Source organism: Pseudorasbora parva, chromosome 21, assembly GCF_024679245.1.
Source record: "Pseudorasbora parva isolate DD20220531a chromosome 21, ASM2467924v1, whole genome shotgun sequence".
Taxonomy (NCBI): Eukaryota; Metazoa; Chordata; class Actinopteri; order Cypriniformes; family Gobionidae; genus Pseudorasbora; species Pseudorasbora parva.
In genome coordinates, this window is record NC_090192.1 from 11,815,029 (window position 1) to 11,836,459 (window position 21,431).

Genomic DNA, 21,431 nt, shown 5'->3' on the forward strand with positions numbered 1-21,431 from the left:
CAATCTATATCCCCGTTTCAAATGAAATAACAATTTGAACAGACACAGACTTGTCGCAATCAAAATGCTGTGTGAACTGAACCAATCAGCATGTTCAGCACCGAAGTCCCACCCCTGAAAGTTCCTGAACTAAAAAAAAAAACTTTTTTTTAAATTCAGGAACTTTCGGGGGTGGGACTTCCCTTATGAAAGGAAAATATATTTACCAATATATTACTTCAAAATATATTATAATATATTGTAAATGCATGGAATAATATATTAATGGTATTATACAATATATTATATATTCCTGTAATATATGGCAAAATATACAAATGATTGCCGCTTTCATATATTGCAATATATTGGCGAATATGAATATTAAATCCCATATATGTGAATATATTGCCTAATGTATTACATAATATTTTCCAATATACTGCAATATATTTTTGTTTCGTTAGGGTTGGGTGCTGAACATGCTGATTGGTTCAGTTCATGCAGCATTTTGATTGTGACAAATCTGAGGGGGAAAAGGTTCCTCAGACAAATTGTTCAAATTGTAAAATTTCGGTGAAAGCACGTGCACAAGAAACATTCAGGAAAGGAACTTGTCAGTGCTGCCTCGACCACTTTTATAAACAAAATAACTTTGTTATTGCATCGCTATTCGCTACATTATATCTCTTCGCCAAAAAGTGGTAAAGTCGCTGTTTTGAAGTAATTCAAACTCACAGCTTCCACTATTAGTAGATACGCTGCACAAGTCCAGTCAGATTGTGTGCTGCAAACATCGATAACAGCTTTAACTTGGTCAGTTCTGGCAAGTGTTCATGGGTTAAGCTGCACGTTGTGCTTTACAATTGGGTAATGCACTCCTAAATGTGGATTATCCCTCACATATAATTATGTTAAATGGTCCTTTGGTGTGATAAATACATTTTTAAAAGTACAAATATAAAATGTAGTCTCAGCTAATGTCATAAAATGTCATAAAAGCTCCAGGCGTAATTTTAAAATGTTTTGTGGAGTATAGCATGTCACACCGCAGGATATGTTGACTTTCCAAAAGTTTTGCATGTCAACTATATATAGTTTTAAACTTCAGCTTTCTCTTTGGAAAAACGCATGTTGAGCAGTATGTAATTTTAACCGCTCTGTATGTGTAAACTGCCAGCTTTAGTAGTGTAATTGGCAGCGTTTTAAACTTCTGATTCAATCCAGACCACAATCATTGAAAAGAACACACAATGACGCAGCTCTTAACTGTGTTTAATATAAGCGGGGCATTTTTTTTCCCACTGGAGACTGGTACGCTACAAGCAGGTTCTTATTATTTTTTTCCCTCTCATCCCATATACAGAAAGATGCAGACCTACTGCAAGGAACTGTCTGCATTAGCTGCATTAGCTCCCAGTGTTCACAATGTAGCTGAATTGTTTTTTTGGCAGGTTTTTGTGGTTATTTGTTTGTGGAGGATTGATAAATGTCTTAAGAAGGTTAACTCTCTGACCCTTGACCCTGTCTTGTGACCTCTGCTTTTGTGTGGGTGTATTTAGAGAGACAACAGGGAGCTGTCACTGCTAATGCAAAAGTGATTATTATGTTCACATAGTTACTTCTGTAGAACCCCCATAATATTACGATGGTGAATTTTACATGGGAGAGGACCACTCACACCTGTCAAGCTTTTTTACGAGACATATATAATATCTTTGATTAGAAAAAATCTTTGGTTTCTCACAGATAAATGTTTTGCTGGATGTAACCGATGCACTTTTTTAGAGTGCTTAGCTTCAACTATCTTTTCCTTGAGAAATTTCTCTTTCTTTCGAAACCATATCTTTCGAACAAAATGTCAATGAAAAGACTTATGAACCAATATGCAAAAGCTTTGAACACTTCGTATTTAACGCAGGTTCTCAGTAATATACCTCAATAATATGTCCGTTCCCCGAGAGCAATTCTGAGAGCGTATGCAAGTGTATGCACACTATACTGTCCATGTTTTGTTTTTTTATTATTATTCCCAGAAAGGGAATAAAAACATCATCAAAGTTATAATTAGAATCTCTTGAAGCATCGAAAATACATTTTGGTCCAAAAATAATAAAAACTACCAGCTTATTCAGCATTGTCTTCTCTTTCGGGTTTGTTTTCAATCCTCAAATAAAGATTCAAACGGTTATGAATCAGCAGATTGATTCATGATTCGGATCGCGTATCAAACTGCCAAACTCCCGAAATCCTGTGACATTGGCGATCCGAATCATGAATCGATCCACTGTTCACAACCGTTCTAATCTTTATTTAAAGATTGAAAGCAAACCCGGAAGAGAAGACAATGCTGAATAAACTATTTTTGGACCAAATTGTATTTTCGATGCTTAAATATCTTAAACGGAACACAGTTTAAGATATTTTAGAATCGAAAATACATTTATGAAAATACAGTTTACATTACTACAATTTGGTTCATTTGATTGTTCATGTTGTAAATCTGTAAATAATCAAACAGAATGGTAATAAGCACTTAGAGAAATGAGAACCCTATTTAGCTGCAGTGTGTATGTGGCCATTGACTATTAAATACAGCACATCGACCCCCAATGTCACATGAGACCAATTGAGCCATCTCGCACAACATAGCTCTAAGTGATGAAAGTAATAAAAGAATAGTTCTCAGTAACTAGTGTGAAATCATGATGTACTTTAAAATGAAGGGTGTGGCTAAGAGGGTCTCATTAGGAATAAATATCATGTAAATGTCCTGAAATGGACATAGGCTTTCGGTTGTGTAATAGTCCCTCCCAGGTGCCCCATTCGGTCTGAGATTATAGAGAGAGCTGTGAGGGTTTTTCTCTCTCCTGAAAACACCAGAACATGGAATATTTAAAACCGACTTTCTCTGCCTTTGCCAGAGTCTGTTTCTCCACTCTCTTTAGTGCCGCTCTGAAACAGAGAGCAGAATTCCCTCTGATCTGCCATGCTGCTGGAACGCACAGCACAATCTGTTGTATTTCGCTCTACTTTCCAGACTTGCAAGTCAGCAGCAAAGTTAGCAAAATACAACACAGGCAGCTCTCTCCTGTGGAGGCCTTGAGTCATGAAGACTATTACAGATGCACGGCAGGATTCTCACTCTTGTTGCTCCGGCGGGAATGATTTTCTCCAGCTGAGTCTCTCTCCTTGTCAACAGCTCATCAGGACTGTCTCAAACAGAAGACAATTGGCCCACCTGATATCTGGCCTTAATAGTTGTGAGAAACTGTCTGTCTGTCGATTCACCTCAGTCCCACTGGAACAGCATGTAATTCCATTCTTATAAATAGTTTTTGACTTATTGAAACTATATGGAATATAACATCACTGGTAGAAAGGTGTCACATGATGCGTTTTCGAGGTTTTTCTTTTCCTTTAGTTTGTTATGTAGATGTTTGTGCATGTAAGATCGGCAATGTAACAAAGGCTAAAACGCATCGATCGGATTCTCTCTGACCGAGCTACGCCAGAAAGGTGGAAATATATGCACAATACCGCCCAAATGCATATGCAAAAAAGTCACGTGCGGTCGGCGCTGCCTGAAGTCGGACAAAATTTCTAACTGGCATGCACTGCTTCTATTCAGATGTCGATCGGTCTGCGCATCGCTGTATGAAGTCGAACAAGTCTATAGAGGGAAGGCACGTGATGTCACCATCAGCTGGAGTGACTGCGGTTACACCCCGCTGAGTGGAAAAAAGACTGAGAGGCAGAATTGTGAGTTATAAAGTCAGAATTGTGAGATATAAAGTCAGAATTGTGAGATATAAAATCAGAATTGTGAGATATAAAATCAGAATTGTGAGTTATAAAGTCAGAATTGCGAGTTATAAAATCTGAATTGTGAGATATAAAATTAGAATTGTGAGATATAAAGTCAGAATTGTGTGATATAAAGTCAGAATTGTGAGTTATAAAGTCAGATTTGTGAGTTATAAAGTCAGAATTGCGAGATATAAAGTCAGAATTGTGAGATATAAAGTCAGAATTGTGAGATATAAAGTCAGAATTGTGAGATATAAAGTCAGAATTGTGAGATATAAAGTCAGAATTGTGAGATATAAAATTAGAATTGTGAGTTTTAAAGTCAGAATTGTGAGATATAAAGTCAGAATTGTGAGATATAAAGTCAGAATTGTGAGATATAAAGTCAGAATTGTTCTTTGTTTAGTAGGATGTGCTACTTCGGCTTTTTTGTCTTGCGTCATCAACCCAGCCCAGAACTAAAGCTCAATTCAGTTCGATCAATTGGTTACTTTCTGAGATCCGGCTCGAAAAAACGATTCGTTCAAGAACCAAACATCACTATTTCCCGTTGTTTGATTCTCTGATTGTGATTGTAAGCCACCTGCCCAGACCTATTGCCTGTGTATTTGGACTGTGTATGTTTGCTGCCTGCCTCAACCTAAGCCTGTCCCTGTTTATGATTCTGTTTTTCCTTCTCCACTGCCACTGCTGTCTCGAGCATTGTTTGACTCTGACCAAAATAAAGCTGCAGGTGGATTCTCACTCCGCTGACTCTGCGTTACAATTTACATTGTTTACATTCTCTTAAGCCATAACCAACTGTATTTATTTTGTATTGATATACTCCATGTGATGGGCATTTTGACAAGTGTGTCTGTATTTGACCATTCAGGCGCAATGAGAACTGAAATTCTTTGTTATGAAATTTTTTCATAACAAGTAAGGACGTTTGGTCACCCTATCTATGCAGGAAAAACCCTTAGTCCACAGTTTTTTGCAGTTTGGGCTACTAAAGTGTTTGACTGTTTCTTAGAACTGAGACTTAGTGCTACAGGAAGGGTCTTTTAGATCTTTTTTTATGTTGATCTCCCTCTGCAATATAATTTGTGAGGCGAAGAAACAATAATATCTCTTTGCGGGGTTGTCAGGTGCTGAGGTGATACAGCCAACATATCATTCCCACTCGCCACTATAACTGAGCACAGAAGTCTTTCTTTTATATACAGTCTTGTTCAAAATAATAGCAGTACAATGTGACTAACCAGAATAATCAAGGTTTTTAGTATATTTTTTATTGCTACGTGGCAAACAAGTGACCAGTAGGTTTAGTAGATTCTCAGAAAACAAATGAGACCCAGCATTCATGATATGCACGCTCTTAAGGCTGTGCAATTGGGCAATTAGTTGAATTAGTTGAAAGGGGTGTGTTCAAAAAAATAGCAGTGTGGCATTCAATCACTGAGGTCATCAATTTTGTGAAGAAACAGGTGTGAATCAGGTGGCCCCTATTTAAGGATGAAGCCAACACTTGTTGAACATGCATTTGAAAGCTGAGGAAAATGGGTCGTTCAAGACATTGTTCAGAAGAACAGCGTACTTTGATTAAAAAGTTGATTAGAGAGGGGAAAACCTATAAAGAGGTGCAAAAAATGATAGGCTGTTCAGCTAAAATGATCTCCAATGCCTTAAAATGGAGAGCAAAACCAGAGAGACGTGGAAGAAAACGGAAGACAACCATCAAAATGGATAGAAGAATAACCAGAATGGCAAAGGCTCAGCCAATGATCACCTCCAGGATGATCAAAGACAGTCTGGAGTTACCTGTAAGTACTGTGACAGTTAGAACACGTCTGTGTGAAGCTAATCTATTTTCAAGAATCCCCCGCAAAGTCCCTCTGTTAAAAAAAAGGCATGTGCAGAAGAGGTTACAATTTGCCAAAGAACACATCAACTGGCCTAAAGAGAAATGGAGGAACATTTTGTGGACTGATGAGAGTAAAATTGTTCTTTTTGGGTCCAAGGGCCACAGGCAGTTTGTGAGACGACCCCCAAACTCTGAATTCAAGCCACAGTACACAGTGAAGACAGTGAAGCATGGAGGTACAAGCATCATGATATGGGCATGTTTCTCCTACTATGGTGTTGGGCCTATTTATCGCATACCAGGGATCATGGATCAGTTTGCATATGTTAAAATACTTGAAGAGGTCATGTTGCCCTATGCTGAAGAGGACATGCCCTTGAAACGGTTGTTTCAACAAGACAATGACCCAAAACACACTAGTAAACGGACAAAGTCTTGGTTCCAAACCAACAAAATGAATGTTATGGAGTGGCCAGCCCAATCTCCAGACCTTAATCCAATTGAGAACTTGTGGGGTGATATCAAAAATGCTGTTTCTGAAGCAAAACCAAGAAATGTGAATGAATTGTGGAATGTTGTTAAAGAATCATGGAGTGGAATAACAGCTGAGAGGTGCCACAAGTTGGTTGACTCCATGCCACACAGATGTCAAGCAGTTTTAAAAAACTGTGGTCATACAACTAAATATTAGTTTAGTGATTCACAGGATTGCTAAATCCCAGAAAAAAAAAGTACAAAATAGTTTTGAGTTTGTACAGTCAAAGGTAGACACTGCTATTTTTTTGAACACACCCCTTTCAACTAATTGCCCAATTGCACAGCCTTAAGAGCGTGCATATCATGAATGCTGGTTCTTGTTTGTTTTCTGAGAATCTACTGAACCTACTGGTAACTTGTTTGCCACGTAGCAATAAAAAATATACTAAAAACCTTGATTATTCTGGTTAGTCACATTGTACTGCTATTATTTTGAACAAGACTGTATATTTCTTCTTTTTCTGTGTCCTTTAATCTATAATACATGCCCCATAGTTTTCCACAGTTATTGTTACTAGGCCTACATTCAATTCATTGTATCACCTTTGAAACTCTAAAGTGCTTTTAGAATCTTCCTGGCTAATACCGTGCTTCTACAGGTTTATCGTAGTAACAAAAACTATAGTAACTCTATTATTTTGGCAGAAATTATGGTTACCATGGTACAAGTTTGTGAGGATTACAGAAAACAACTCAAAGCATCATATTGAGTGTCATTTTATTCCATGTTACTGATTTTATCAGACTTTGTTCATTGTTTCTGTACAAGTTCTATTCATTTGTCTTCAAGTATTGTTCATTCATTCTTCTGTAATACTTTTTAATGAGGGAAAATTTGCACATTTATTATAATTTATAATACAGATTGTGGTTGTGGTTGTGGTTCTTTATAAAGCAGTCCAGCCTAAAATTACCCAACAGAACTGTAGCTGTGATGCCAAAACAATTTGTGACATGCTCTAGTTGTGAATATAATTATAATTTAAAAAAACACCTTACAAAACATTACATAATGTGGCATATTTGTTATTACATTGTTATTATAAATGTATTTGCTGGATTTCAATGAAGAGAGAGAGAGAGATTGATATGGTAAAATGATTATAAAATAAAAAATGTAAAAAGTATGCCTGTACAGTACATTTCTGTGTCTGTTAAATTAGTCTGAAAAACTTCAGTCTGAAAGTCAAATCTGCCGCATATGATGCAAAATCTGAAGAATTCCTCAGAGGCAACACACAGTCTGTTTTACATCATAACACATTGCATCATGAAATATTTATAGTTTCCTTTCGGGTGTGAAATTCTATATCTTGCACCCTGGAGTATATAGTAACACTTCCTCAGGGGTCTGTAGACATGTCTGTCTCCTGCTGTTTATCAGCGTTATCACTCTGATGGATGCTTGCGGTCCTCTCAGCGTGATTGGGCATGTTTCAAAAGGCAATGCCTCACTTTCACTCCTCATGCTCTCTTTGAGAAGCACTGGGCGGAGAAAAATGCTTTGGCATCTAATAGGACGAAGTTTGGCTGCTCATGTGCTGCATTGTTCATCTATATGGAATATTGAGTCTGGCTGTTGTGTTGCTTGTCGAGCCACTGGTCCTGACCTCTTGATGCAGGATTTAATTTACACAGAACCAAATATTTGAACCTAAACTCTCTACCAGACAAGTAGTTTGTATATTTACACCAATCAGGCATAACATTATGACCAGGAGAGGTGAAGTGAATAATACTGATTATCTCATCATCACTGCACCTGTTAGTTGGTGGGATATATTAGGCAAGTGAACATTGTCCTCAAAGTTGATGTGTTTGAAGCTGTAAAAATGTGCTAGCGTAAGGATTTGAGCGAGTGAGTGGTAAACCAGTGACAGAGTAGGCGGCCAAGGCTCATTGATGCACATGGGGATTGAAGGCTGGCCTTATGTGGTCCGATCAAACAGACGAGCTACTGTAGCTCAGATTACTCAAGGAGTTAATGCTGGTTCTGATAGAAAGGTGTCAGAATAAACAGTGCATCATAGTTTTTTGCATATGGGAGTGCATAGCCGCAGGCCAGTTAGGGTGCCCATGCTGACCCGTGTCCACCGCCAAAAGCACCAACAAGTGGGCATGTGAGAATCAGAACTGGACCACGGAACAATGGAAGAAGGTGGCCTCTTCAGATGAATCACATTTTTTTACATCACATGACTGGCCGGGTGCTGTGCGTTGCTTACCTGGAGAACACATGGCACTAGGATACACAATGGGAAGAAGGCATGCCAGTGGAGGCAGTGATGCTTTGGGCAGTGTTCTGCTGGGAATCCTGGGGTCTTGCCATCCATGTGGATGTTACTCGTACCACCTAACTAAGCATTGTTGCAGATCATATACACTCTTTCATGAAAACGGTATTCTGTGGTGGCTGTGGTCTCTTTCAGCAGGATAATTCAGGAGGGTTCAAAGGATCTGCTGCTAACATCTTGGTGCCTGATACTAGAGCACATCTTCAGGGGTCTAGTGGAGTCCATGCCTAGAGCCTGGGGGACCAACACATTATTAGGTCATAATGTTAAGCCTGATCAGTGTATATGTATATGTAAACATAAACGTAAGGCTAATGTTTTTATGTATTTAAGGCATGAAGAAGAGTGTCTTTTGCAATTGCCGTGTTCAATTCTGTCTTCAAGGGATAGTTATGGAACCCTTTGACTTCCATAATATATTTTTCCCTACTATGGAAGTCAATCGGGTCCATCAACTGGTCAACATACCCATGTTCTTCAAAAATCTTCTTCTGTGTTCAGCAGAATAAAGAAATTTAAACAACGTAAAGGGGTGGTAAAACACAATTTCACTTTTCTAAGTTTAGCTAGTGTGTAATGTTGCTGTTTGAGCATAAACAACATCTGCAAAGTTACAATGTTTGAAGTTTAAAGCAAAGGGAGATATTTGCTTTTAAAGAAATCAATTTCTAAGGACTACAGCAAACGGCCGGTAGGGAACTACAGCCTTTTCCTCCAGGGTTGGTGACATCACCAACTCCCATATTTGCATAAACCCCTCCTCCGAGAATATAAAATAAGGGGGTAGGCTGGAGTGCCGTCGTTCGTGCAATGACGATGAAACGCTGTTATTCTTATCCGGATTGCAGGTCCACTTTGTTCAGCCTACCTATAGGGACGGGGGAGATAGGGATCAATGGCTTTAGCGAGTTGACTGGCGCTGAGCCAGAGACTGAGTGAGTAAGAGACTGACTGAGCTCAGTATCTTTTAATGTTTATTTTAGGTTTCATACACTTCAAATTACATTACACAATCACATCACAAAATTGTCACATATAGCAGGAGAAATGGATGATCTTAGGTTGTAAATCCAGCAGGCCCCATCTCCATCAGTGTTTAAACATATAATGGTGGCGAGGATGCCCACAGCCCGTGATAACTTTACCGATCAACCACAATCATGTTCTACCCAGTTTCCTCACGGAATGTCACACAAGGTGAATTCAGGGTGATTGGGACGCTTTTCCCAAGTCATCTCAATGCCAAAAAGTGTCCCAATCACCTCGAAGTCACCCTATATCAGGAGAAGTGGATGATCTTATGTTTTAAATCTATCATGCTCCATCAGTGTTTAAACATATAATTGCGGCGGGGATGCCCACAGCCCGTGATAACTTTACCAATTGACTAACACAACCATTTTTGACCCTGTTCCCTCACGTAATGTCACATATCTGAGGTGAAGTGGATGATCTCGTTTTGTAAATCCAGCCGGCTCCGACTCCCTGTAATGGCGGCGTCCCGCCCATAGCCCATGATATCTTACTGATCTACAAACACGTGCACTATGCGGTTAGCAAATCACAACCAATCCATTGTCCATTTTGTATTTTTGAGGTACCGGCTTCATAGAATCCGTAAACCATCAGACCGTTTTTACCAGAAGGAACAGAGCAGTGTAGAATAAAGGTAAAATATTAGGGCCAGGACTTTAATGCGTTAATTAAGATTAATTAATTACGGGACTTTAACGCGTTAATTAAGAATAATTACGCAAAAAATAAATAACACAATTTTAACAGCACTTATTTTTGCACTGTGGGACGTTTTTCAATGAATGAGTTTCGACGGACCGATTATACTGGAACACCAACTAGCGTTCACGAGTCACGACAACAACAAACTGTAGTGAACATGAACGAAGAAGCTGATGAGACCGCTTTGCTTGGCCCCGTGGATGGGAAATTTTTAAATTTAAAAAACGAAAGGATGGAAGCGTCAACAAGAGCATGGTTGTGTGCAAGCTATACAACAAGGAACAGCACATCGAGGCTCAAATATCACAAATATGCTTTTGCTACACTTAATGGCAAACATTGCACTGGTCTGCTGGACTGAAATAAATAAACAATATTTTGTTGATTAAGCTTATGTATTCAGTCATTATTCAAAAGTATACTAAAAATCCATGTGAAAAAATACTTCTCTCTGTTCTCAGGTCAAATATTTATATGCAATTAAAATGCGATTAATTTCGATTAATTAATTACAAAGCCTCTAATTAATTAGATACATTTTTTTAATCGAGTCCCGGGCCTATAAAATATATAAAAAATCATGATTTTTTTGGGAAAAGAAACATGAACACATTTTACAGTGTACTCCGCAAACACAACCAAGCCTTCAAAAGAATGTGTTTTACCACCCCTTTTAGGGTTGTGTAAATAATGACATATTTAATGACATTCTTTTTTGGGTGAACTACCCCTTTAAATAGCCTTTTTTTTGGTCAAATGACAGAAAAAAACTGAGTGCCCACATAGCTACAGTAAACTGTATAATATGTAAGCTGATAAAGTGTAACGTGATGCAATTACTGCCTCAGATGCTGCCATTCTAATGATGGACAAAACACATTTAAAATTCTCAGAAATTTGCTGCAAATCTTCAAAAGTCTTCATTCAGAGGCCATGAAAAAAGTGCTGAATGCATACCAAAAAAAGGTGCATTATAATCATAAGTGAAGTTATTAAACATAATTTCGGGAAGAGTAGGCCCATCTAATCTTTCAATTAATACCAAGGTATAAAACCAGCAGCTAACATCTTCCCCTTTTTAGTTCCTGCAGCATCCCTCCTCCTACCCTGCTCCTCCTTTTGTAATTTTTTTGTAAACCACACTGCTGGAGGTTGAGGAGAGATCCCTGACACGAGTGTAAAGCGCTTTGGGTGTACAGTAGTAAATATGAAAGCACTATATAAATGCCTCATCATTCATTAATTCGTTCAATTTTACCTGTTATAGGGGGGCAATCGGAGCTCTGAATATCCTCTCCGAGCCCCTCTATAGCAGACAGCAAGCCAAATCTGTTTACCACTTTCACTAAGATTATATGGGCACACAAACTCGCGAATCAGTGTTTGGTGTGTATTTGCAATTGTACATGATGGCAACTGAACCTTCAAAATATTGTTTTATCTCCCAATGGCAGTAAGCAGGACTGGCCACATAAAAAATGTATGCGATTTCCCACCCCCCAGTGCAGAATGAGACAGGATTTGGCTTTTCTTTAAAAAACAAGAGTTCATTTCAGGGTAAAGGGGGGCTATGATCAAAGATGTCGCGTGAATTTGGTGAGATCAGCTGGAAGAAGCGGAGCTATTAATAAGTAATGTTTAATGCCCAAAGCTGGAGCTGTTTTGCACAATTCCTCTACTTTGTCAATCTATTTTGTCTCGATGTAGAAATAGAGCAGGAGAAAGGAAAGGTATCAACCTGGAGTGGGTCAAGCATGATAAACAGGAAACTAAATTGCTAGTGAGTAAGGAAGTGAGGTCAAAGGTTACATGAGCCCATGAACAGAGTGAGTAACCCTGTCACTGAAGATTGAAATGAAAACTGGAAAGAAAAGAAAGATACATTATAGAAACCAGACGGAGAAATGTCGGTAATGACACTTCTGGGGTTTGCAATCACAAAGTCCTGCTTACGGATGTAATAAAGCCTGGAATCTGCTCCGTGTTCATCCTCTCTTCTGCCGGACAATTAATATGATCCCTGTTGATGGCTAATTTTCGGTACCATGGCATCGGCCCAATTCCATAACCAGCTGCGACCTCTGGAACAAACTGAAGTCACTTGTTTTCCGGCAAACAAGAACAAGAGGCACACTAACAGTAATATCCCAATCTGTTTGATCAGTGGGAGGAATGCAGCTGACTGGAAACTCCCCAGAAATGCTTCTTCCCATGTGATTGATTTGGAACTCTGTATGGCAGCCCAATGCACATTTCTTTAAAAGATATTAACAGTAGATTGGCAACAGATATTAAATGAAATGACAGGATGCTTAGTGCAGCTTTGATGATTACTTTAAAATATTGTCAAGTCACCTTTATTCATCGCTTTTACAATGCAGATTGTTTCAAAGCAGCTTTAGAGTGGTAACAGGAAAATAATGCAACACAATTTATTTCGGCTGTACAGCCGCTCTGAAGAAAACAAAATATAGTTGAATATTAAGTGTGCCCAACTAAGCAAGCCAAAAGCCAAAGGTAACAAAGGCGATGGTGTCAAGAAACCAAAACTCTGTCAGGTGAAAGAATGGGGGAAAAAAACCTTGGGAGAAACCAGGCTCAGTCAGGGTCCAGTTCTCCTCTGGCCAAGCAAACAAACAGTATGATTATGATTCAGGCAACATTTCAAGTCAGATTGGATTGGAAAATCCTGAATATTTGTCCAGTTCCATCTGGTTGAAGATCAGAGTCATCACACGGTAGACAAGCTTGCTAAGGATCAGTGCCACTTGCTGCCATGTCGATAGATCTAGTTAATGCAGCCTAACAATCATATAACTGATTTGAATAATAGAAAATAATAACTGAGATTTAAACTGACAGAGTGTGTCTGCTTCCCGAATAATGGTAGGAAGTTATGGTGCTAAAATAGGAAGCTATTTATGTGCTAATTAAGAAAAGGTTCTATCACCAGCAGTTGATTTTGATATTTTAGGTATTAAAAACTTCCCAGAATTTTGACAACGCATTAGACATGCTGGCGTTTAACGCATTAAGAGCTCTCTCAAGTACTGGGGAGCTAAACTATTTAGTGCTTTCACTCTAAATAATGCTGGGTTATTTTTTAACCCAAAATGCTGGGTTAAGACTGTTGGGTAATTTTTGTTGGTTTATTTGATCACATTTTAAACACCATTGGGTAGTTTCAAATTTCCAGTCGTTGGGTTAAACCTGCTGGGTCGCAATGCTTGGTTGATTCTACCCAGGCTTGGTTGTTTCACGTGCTTCCCGCCTTGATTCGTTTAAATTCGCTCCCAAACTGTCATTTTGAAAGGACAATGCAAAAGACACAGCCACTGGTTGCAGATGTTTTAAGATAAGTTCATATATTTTCATTAATAATCATTTTAATTAGCATAATTATAGTGTTTTTTTGTTTGTTTTTTTTTATCGCTGCAACAATTCTTAAGCTTACATCATGACGTTAAGACAACACAAGTTTTACCTCAGAATCTGATGCAATGTACTGACTTGTGTTAGTTTAGGTAAGCATGTGAGATGATAGATTAATACAGTTTGTGATTACACAGAACGATGATTCCCTTACGAAAATTAAACATGGTTGTATGTAGGGATGTCACAAGTACCGGTACTTCGGTACCAAGTACATACTGAAATGTTAAAAATGTGACGATAACCTATCTGTATAGCATCGACTCACAAGTAGACTATATTCGGTCCCGCAGCTGCGTTCAGTAGCGTCACGCAGGGCTCCAGACTGTAGCTGAATATATATGAGTGTCTGTGTATATTAAATACTATTTAAATATTACTCTTCCATGTTTAGCGTCTCTGTGTGAATGACGGGGCGCGTGTCATATGAAAACAGACTCAAAAGTCAAAATAAAAGTTTGATTTAAACGTGAATAAATTGACAGAATATATTAGGTTTGTAGTTGTCATTGTTGCCAATTTTAACACATTTGTGTATTGTACCATTTGTCAAGCAATACAAATGATTGTTTTTAACAGTCTAAACATTGTTCTCTCATGATTGTCTAGTTTTACAGTAGGCTAATGCACAGGAGATTTTTTAAGAACAACCCAGCAAGAATAACCCAGAATAGCAAATGAAAAAAATTACTACATTTTGGGTTTTCTCAAAAGCCCAGCTTGCTGGGTTAAAATGCCACTGGGTTAATTTAACCCAGCATGTGTTTTGTCCAATATTTACCCAGCGCTGGGTTGCCAATTGGGTTGTTTTTAACCCAGCTTTTTTTAGAGTGTTGTAAGTAATAAGCTATATTTTAAAATGTATACAATGTTTAATAGGGAGCCAGTGCAGTGTAGACAGAACCGGGCTAATATGGTCATACTTTCTGGTTCTAGTAAGAACTCCTGTTTTGTTTTGGACCAGATGGAGTTTGTTTATCAAGCATGCTGGGCAACCACCCAGTAGACCATGGGTTCTCAAGACATCTCTGATGCACAGATTACACCACACTGCCAGTATTTGAGACTGACAACCGCACAATTAATTCCTATGAAAGTTAAGCTTCCAAAGGCATGAACTGAACACGCGCCGTGAATGAACATGCGCTGTGAATGCATTGCCGCGGACGCGTTTACCTCCGCCCTCATCCCGGAGAGTGTAATCTGACTCCTGCAGCGTTTGTGCTGTGACACTCCCTCAGTTGCTAAATCACATTATATTGGACAGACACGTTAGTTTTTAATTGTAGTGTCTGTTCTCTAACTGAACTGATTTTATGAAAATGAACTCAGTCACGGTGGGAAAGTGAAAGTTTTTCAATAATCCAGTAGCGGTGGCTTTGAGAGTGGCCTCGTAGGGCAGCGAAGCATTCTGGGAATTGTTGTCTTTCATCCCCATGAGACAAAATGACAAATGATAACTATCTCTCAAATGTAGTTTCATTTTTACCACAACCAACAATTTTACTACTAATACATTTTTAAAACCTTCTGCATTTGTTTACCAGAGAGTCTACGTACAGTGTATGTTAAAGGGTTAGTTCACCCAAAACTTTAATTTATGTCATTAATGACTCACCCTAATTTCGTTCCACACCCGTAAGACCTCCGTTCATCTTCGGAACACAGTTTAAGATATTTTATATTTAGTCCGCGAGCGTATCTAAGTGTAGGCACACTATACTGTCCATGTCCAGAAAGGGAATAAAAACATAATCAACTCAAAGTAGTCCATATGTGACATCAGTTAGTTAATTAGAATCTCTTGAAGCATTGAAAATAAATTTTGGTCCAAAAATAACAAAAACTACGACTTTATTCAGCATTGTCTTCTCTTCCGTTTTCCTCAAAAAAAGATTCAAACGGCCATGAATCAGTGAATTGATCAATGATTCGGATCACCAATGTCAGGTGATTTCAGCAGTTTGACACGTACGGTGGCCCAGTAGTGCAGCTCGAACTAAATTAAACCGCAACACAACGAAATTGCCACAACACAACGGAAACAAGAGACAACACAACGAAATCGCCACAACACAACGGAAAAAAGGCACAACACAACAAAATCGCCACAACAAAACGGAAACGAGCCACAGCACAACGAAATCACAACAGCATGACGGAATCGCCACAACACAACGGAAATGCTACCGACCACAAGAGGTCTCTCGGACTGCAATAAAGTTAGTTTTCCTTGCCATTGTTCTATAGATTGGCCAGTCTTACAAAGATTTAAACACTATGATCAGTTTTAAGTGTGTAACCATTGTATATCGACATGAAATATCAACTCAAAATCACCTACAGGCATTATAGCTGCATATTTATACTCGAAAACACTTTTACAAGCTGTCATGGCGTTTGATGCCCAAGGGAATATCTGCCAATTCCACCATGCAGATGAAACGTGTCATTTGTATGAATTAAAATTACTTTTAACATTTAAAAACAGACATGTTAATATCCCACAGCTTTTTTTGTATTCTAAAAAACTGACTCAATGCATAGCATTGGAATTTAAACATTTTAACAAAACCAAAAAAGTAATTTTATTTAATAAAATTATACGTTTCAACCGCTTGGTGGAATTGGCAGACGTTCCCTTAGGCATCAAGCGCCATGACCGCAAGTAAAAACGTTTTTGAGTATAAATATGCAGCTATAATGCATGTAGGTGATTTTGAGTTGATATTTCATGTCGATATAAAATGGTTACACACTTTAAACTGATCGTAGTGTTTATATGTTTGTAAGACTGGCCAATCTATAGAGTAATGGCAAGGAGAACTAACTTTATTGCACTCCGAGAGCCCCCTCGTGGTCGGGACCATTTCCGTTGTGTTGTGGCTCGTTTCCGTCGTGCTGTGGTGATTTCATTGTGTTGTGGCTCGTTTCCGTCGTGCTGTGGTGATTTCTGTTGTGTTGTGGCTCGTTTCCGTTGTGCTGTGGTGATTTCGTTGTGTTGTGGCTCGTTTCCGTCGCGCTGTGGTGATTTCATTGTGTTGTGGCTCGTTTTCGTCGTGCTGTGGTGATTTCTGTTGTGTTGTGGCTCGTTTCCGTTGTGCTGTGGTGATTTCGTTGTGTTGTGGCTCGTTTCCGTCGCGCTGTGGTGATTTTGTTGTGTTGTGGCTCATTTCCGTCATGCCGTGGTGATTTCTGTTGTGTTGTGGCTCGTTTCCGTCGTGCTGTGGTGATTTCCCAGATAGCAGACAAACAGTGAATCAGCGTTGAATCAATGTTAATGCATCAACTAAAATATCATTGAATCAATGTTGAGATCTCAATGTTGAGAATGTTGATTTTTCATCAGGTTTGCACCCTGAAATAATGTTATTTCAACGATGAAAAATAGATCAAGATGGGCTTAAAATCAATAGTTTAACAACTAAAATTAAACCACTTATTTAAGTGAATCAATGTTGAATCAATGTTAATGCATCAATCAAAATATCATTGAATCAATATTGAAATATAACATTGATTTTTCATCAGGTTTGCACCGTGAAATAATGTTATTTCAACTATGAAAAATAGATCAATCTTGCTTTATGTACAGCAGGATTCTATGCCAGTTCATTTGTCTCTTTATTTTATTCATTTTAATCAGAGACCATGTGTGGCTGCAGTCGATATGATTTTGCATCAAAAAGTCACTCAAAGTAAACACCATCCTTCAGTTTACATGCAAATGTATTTATTTATGCCCCCACAGTTACAACAGGAAATCTCACATTGACTTAAAACAATTACATCTGAATTTATAACACAAATGAGAAGAGCCTGGAAAAACATGACAACGTGCATCTGCAAAATGGAAGTAAATACAAATGTAAACTTGCCAATAAATACAGAAATGACACAGTACTACTGAAAGAAAGAAGGCAGAAGAAAGAATAGAATACTCCAAACTCAGGGGGTTCCACCATGAGCAATGCCCCGAAGCCTTTCAGGTTGTAATGGAGCCAGTTTTGCACCGTCCCAGCAATGATAAACCCTGATGCCTCTTATTATCAGCATTCACGGCATCTAAAACAACAAGAAGTTAGTAAATATTTGGAAATGTGATTAATTATACATTACAAATATAGCCTACTACAAAATGAAGTGAAACTTTAAATTTTATCAAAATCTTGATATCCCAGTTAAAACGGTAACATTAAATTCAGGACTATTTAATGCATTTTAGTATAGACTTTAAAGGACCCTCAGACACACAATGAATGAAAGAGCAAAGTGACTATATCCGGTCTTTTATCTAATAATATTATTGTATTTAATAGTAAATAAATAAAGTGTGAAAATGAAACAAGTAAATGAATGACCAAATAGTTAAATTAAGAAAATAAAAGAGGAGCTGTATAGGCTACATGGGGGTTTGAAAGATATTTTTTTTTCCATTTTACAACACGAATTGGAGGCACACCTGTTTACTAAATTTCTGTAGTTTGACATAGCTGCCTACAGAACTTAAAAATCTCACTCTTTTCTTTTTTCTTGCTGCATTAAAGATTAAACTGTAAAGATGTAATTGATGTGCTCTCGCGATGATATCGTACAGCTGAAGCAGTTATGAACTGATTGTATTTCCCCTCACCGTGCTAACAGGTCAATCAGTTCTAGTTCTGCTTCAGCTGTGAGATACTCTCACGAGTGGTGAACACAATTACTGACAAGCCAGAAATTCATCTAACCTTCTGATCGCCTCTCGTTTATACACTGGACGAATATGGGATGATTCAAAACGATTCATCTGTGCGTGCACCGAGTAAGATACGTTTGTGGATCCGCGCCGCGCATTCATTTTACTCGTTGCAGGCACAGATGAATCATCTTAATACAAAAATCATCTCATAAAATAGATGAACACCTCACAACAAACGACGCACGACCAAAAAAAAAAAAAGAGTTGCACGCAATTCACAGTGTATATGCCAATCTTAAGAAAAAAAATGAATACAAATATGATATGGTTTGGTGAAAAACAAACTGAAACTCTATGTATTAATATTATCCTGGCCGTTGGTTGTGTAACTTACGAGGGCGCTCATGTGACTATTATTAACATTGCAGTTCACTAAAACTCTCAGAAGCACACAAGTTGTAAAACATAAAGATGAATAAAAATACTAAATTAAAATTGAGATGAATTGTATAAATATATTTTTGTAGGCCTACTTACCTCTAAAAAACATGGTCGTTGTCCTGTGTCTCTTTTTCGCGATTGAAGTCTGTTCAGCTGCGCTTGCTTTGATCTGATTGGTGGATGTCTTGAAGGTGCATTACCGCCACCTGCTGGATTGGATTGTGTCGCATTCGATAGGTAGGGACATATTCTAAATTCTTTATTAACTTGTACATTCATGTACTAGCATGTACATTCTACATTATTTAAATAATAATAATAGGCTACATTTTTATTTATTTAAAACTGATAGACTAAATTTATGGTAGAAGTTCTTTGTTTTTATTTGTTTTTTGCATTTTTTATTATAATAACATGAAACACAGAATGACAACATTACATGCCAGTAAGCAGGAAAATAATATACCTTTTAAAAAGATTCATAGGTTTTACAGCTTTCTTATTGGAAGAGTCAGACATCAAACACGCATACAATTTTAACTCTTCCAGAAAAATTTAAAGAAAGGCTTACAATTACAAAATTTACATTTATGTATTCTTTGTTAATCCACATACTCGTTGGTGTACTCATCGTATCCTTTGAGGATAATAAATGTGCTCACATTCACACAAATGTAGCCAATTGAGTTGGACTTGCCTTAACATGTTGAATAATGTGACAGATAGATTGACCGTAAGCCTCACCGGTGGAGAATTAAGATGACCAAACATCAGCATTGATTCAATGTTTGTCTTTTCAACACTGAAAAGCATGGAATTATCAACATTGATCCAATATTATTTAGCAGTGAATTTTCAACATTGGTCCAGTATGGTTTTAGCATTGAATTTTCAACATTGATCCAATATTACTTAGCATTGAAATTTCAACCTCAACCAAAATGATGATTCTGATGGAATTTCTACATTGAATCAATGTCACCATGCTATCTGGGTTCGTTGTGTTGTGGCTCGTTTCCGTCGCGCTGTGGTGATTTTGTTGTGTTGTGGCTCGTTTCCGTCGTGCTGTGGTGATTTTGTTGTGTTGTGGCTCGTTTCCGTCGTGCTGTGGTGATTTCGTTGTATTGTGGCTCGTTTCCGTCGTGCTGTGGTGATTTCGTTGTATTGTGGCTCTTTTCCGTCGTGCTGTGGTGATTTCGTTGTATTGTGGCTCTTTTTCCTTCGTGCTGTGGTGATTTTGTTGTGTTGTGGCTTGTTTCCGTCGTGCTGTGGTGATTTCGTTGTATTGTGGCTCGTTTCCGTCGCGCTGTAGTGATTTCATTGTGTTGTGGCTCGTTTCCGTCGTGCTGTGGTGATTTCGTTGTGTTATGGCTCGTTTCCGTCATGCTGTGGTGATTTCGTTGTATTGTGGCTCGTTTCCGTCGTGCTGTAGTGATTTCATTGTGTTGTGGCTCGTTTCCGTCGTGCTGTGGTGATTTTGTTGTGTTGTGGCTCGTTTCCGTCGTGCTGTGGTGATTTTGTTGTGTTGTGGCTTGTTTCCGTCGTGCTGTGGTGATTTTGTTGTGTTGTGGCTCGTTTCCTTCGTGCTGTGGTGATTTCGTTGTGTTGTGGCTCTTTTCCGTCGTGCTGTGGTGATTACGTTGTGTTGTGGCTTGTTTCCGTCGTGCTGTGGTGATTTCGTTGTGATATGGCTCGTTTCCGTCATGCTGTGGTGATTTCGTTGTGTTGTGGCCCGTTTCCGTCGTGCTGTGGTGATTTCGTTGTATTGTGGCTCGTTTCCGTCGTGCTGTGGTGATTTCGTTGTGTTATGGCTCGTTTCCGTCGTGCTGTGGTGATTTTGTTGTGTTGTGGCTTGTTTCCGTCGTGCTGTGGTGATTTCGTTGTGTTGTGGCTCGTTTCCGTCGATCTGTGGTGATTTCATTGTGTTGTGGCTCGTTTCCGTCGTGCTGTGGTGATTTTGTTGTGTTGTGGCTCGTTTGCGTCATGCTGTGGTGATTTTGTTGTGTTGTGGCTCGTTTCCTTCGTGCTGTGGTGATTTCGTTGTATTGTGGCTCTTTTCCGTCGTGCTGTGGTGATTTTGTTGTGTTGTGGCTTGTTTCCGTCGTGCTGTGGTGATTTCGTTGTGTTGTGGCTTGTTTCCGTCGTGCTGTGGTGATTTTGTTGTGTTGTGGCTTGTTTCCGTCGTGCTGTGGTGATTTCGTTGTGTTATGGCTCGTTTCCGTCGTGCTGTGGTGATTTCGTTGTGTTGTGGCCCGTTTCCGTCGTGCTGTGGTGATTTCATTGTATTGTGGCTCTTTTCCGTCGTGCTGTGGTGATTTTGTTGTGTTGTGGCTTGTTTCCGTCGTGCTGTGGTGATTTTGTTGTGTTGTGGCTTGTTTCCGTCGTGCTGTGGTGATTTTGTTGTGTTGTGGCTTGTTTCCGTCGTGCTGTGGTGATTTCGTTGTGTTATGGCTCGTTTCCGTCGTGCTGTGGTGATTTCGTTGTGTTGTGGCCCGTTTCCGTCGTGCTGTGGTGATTTCGTTGTATTGTGGCTCTTTTCCGTCGTGCTGTGGTGATTTTGTTGTGTTGTGGCTTGTTTCCGTCGTGCTGTGGTGATTTCGTTGTGTTATGGCTCGTTTCCGTCGTGCTGTGGTGATTTTGTTGTGTTGTGGCTTGTTTCCGTTGTGCTGTGGTG

The 21,431-nt window shown here is 38.8% G+C and overlaps 1 protein-coding gene across 1 annotated transcript in view; it reads left to right on the top strand.

The window, feature by feature from the left end:
* raraa (retinoic acid receptor, alpha a) overlaps positions 1 to 21,431 on the top strand; it is a 271,680-nt gene that overhangs the window by 44,615 nt on the left and 205,634 nt on the right. The window lies entirely within an intron of this gene.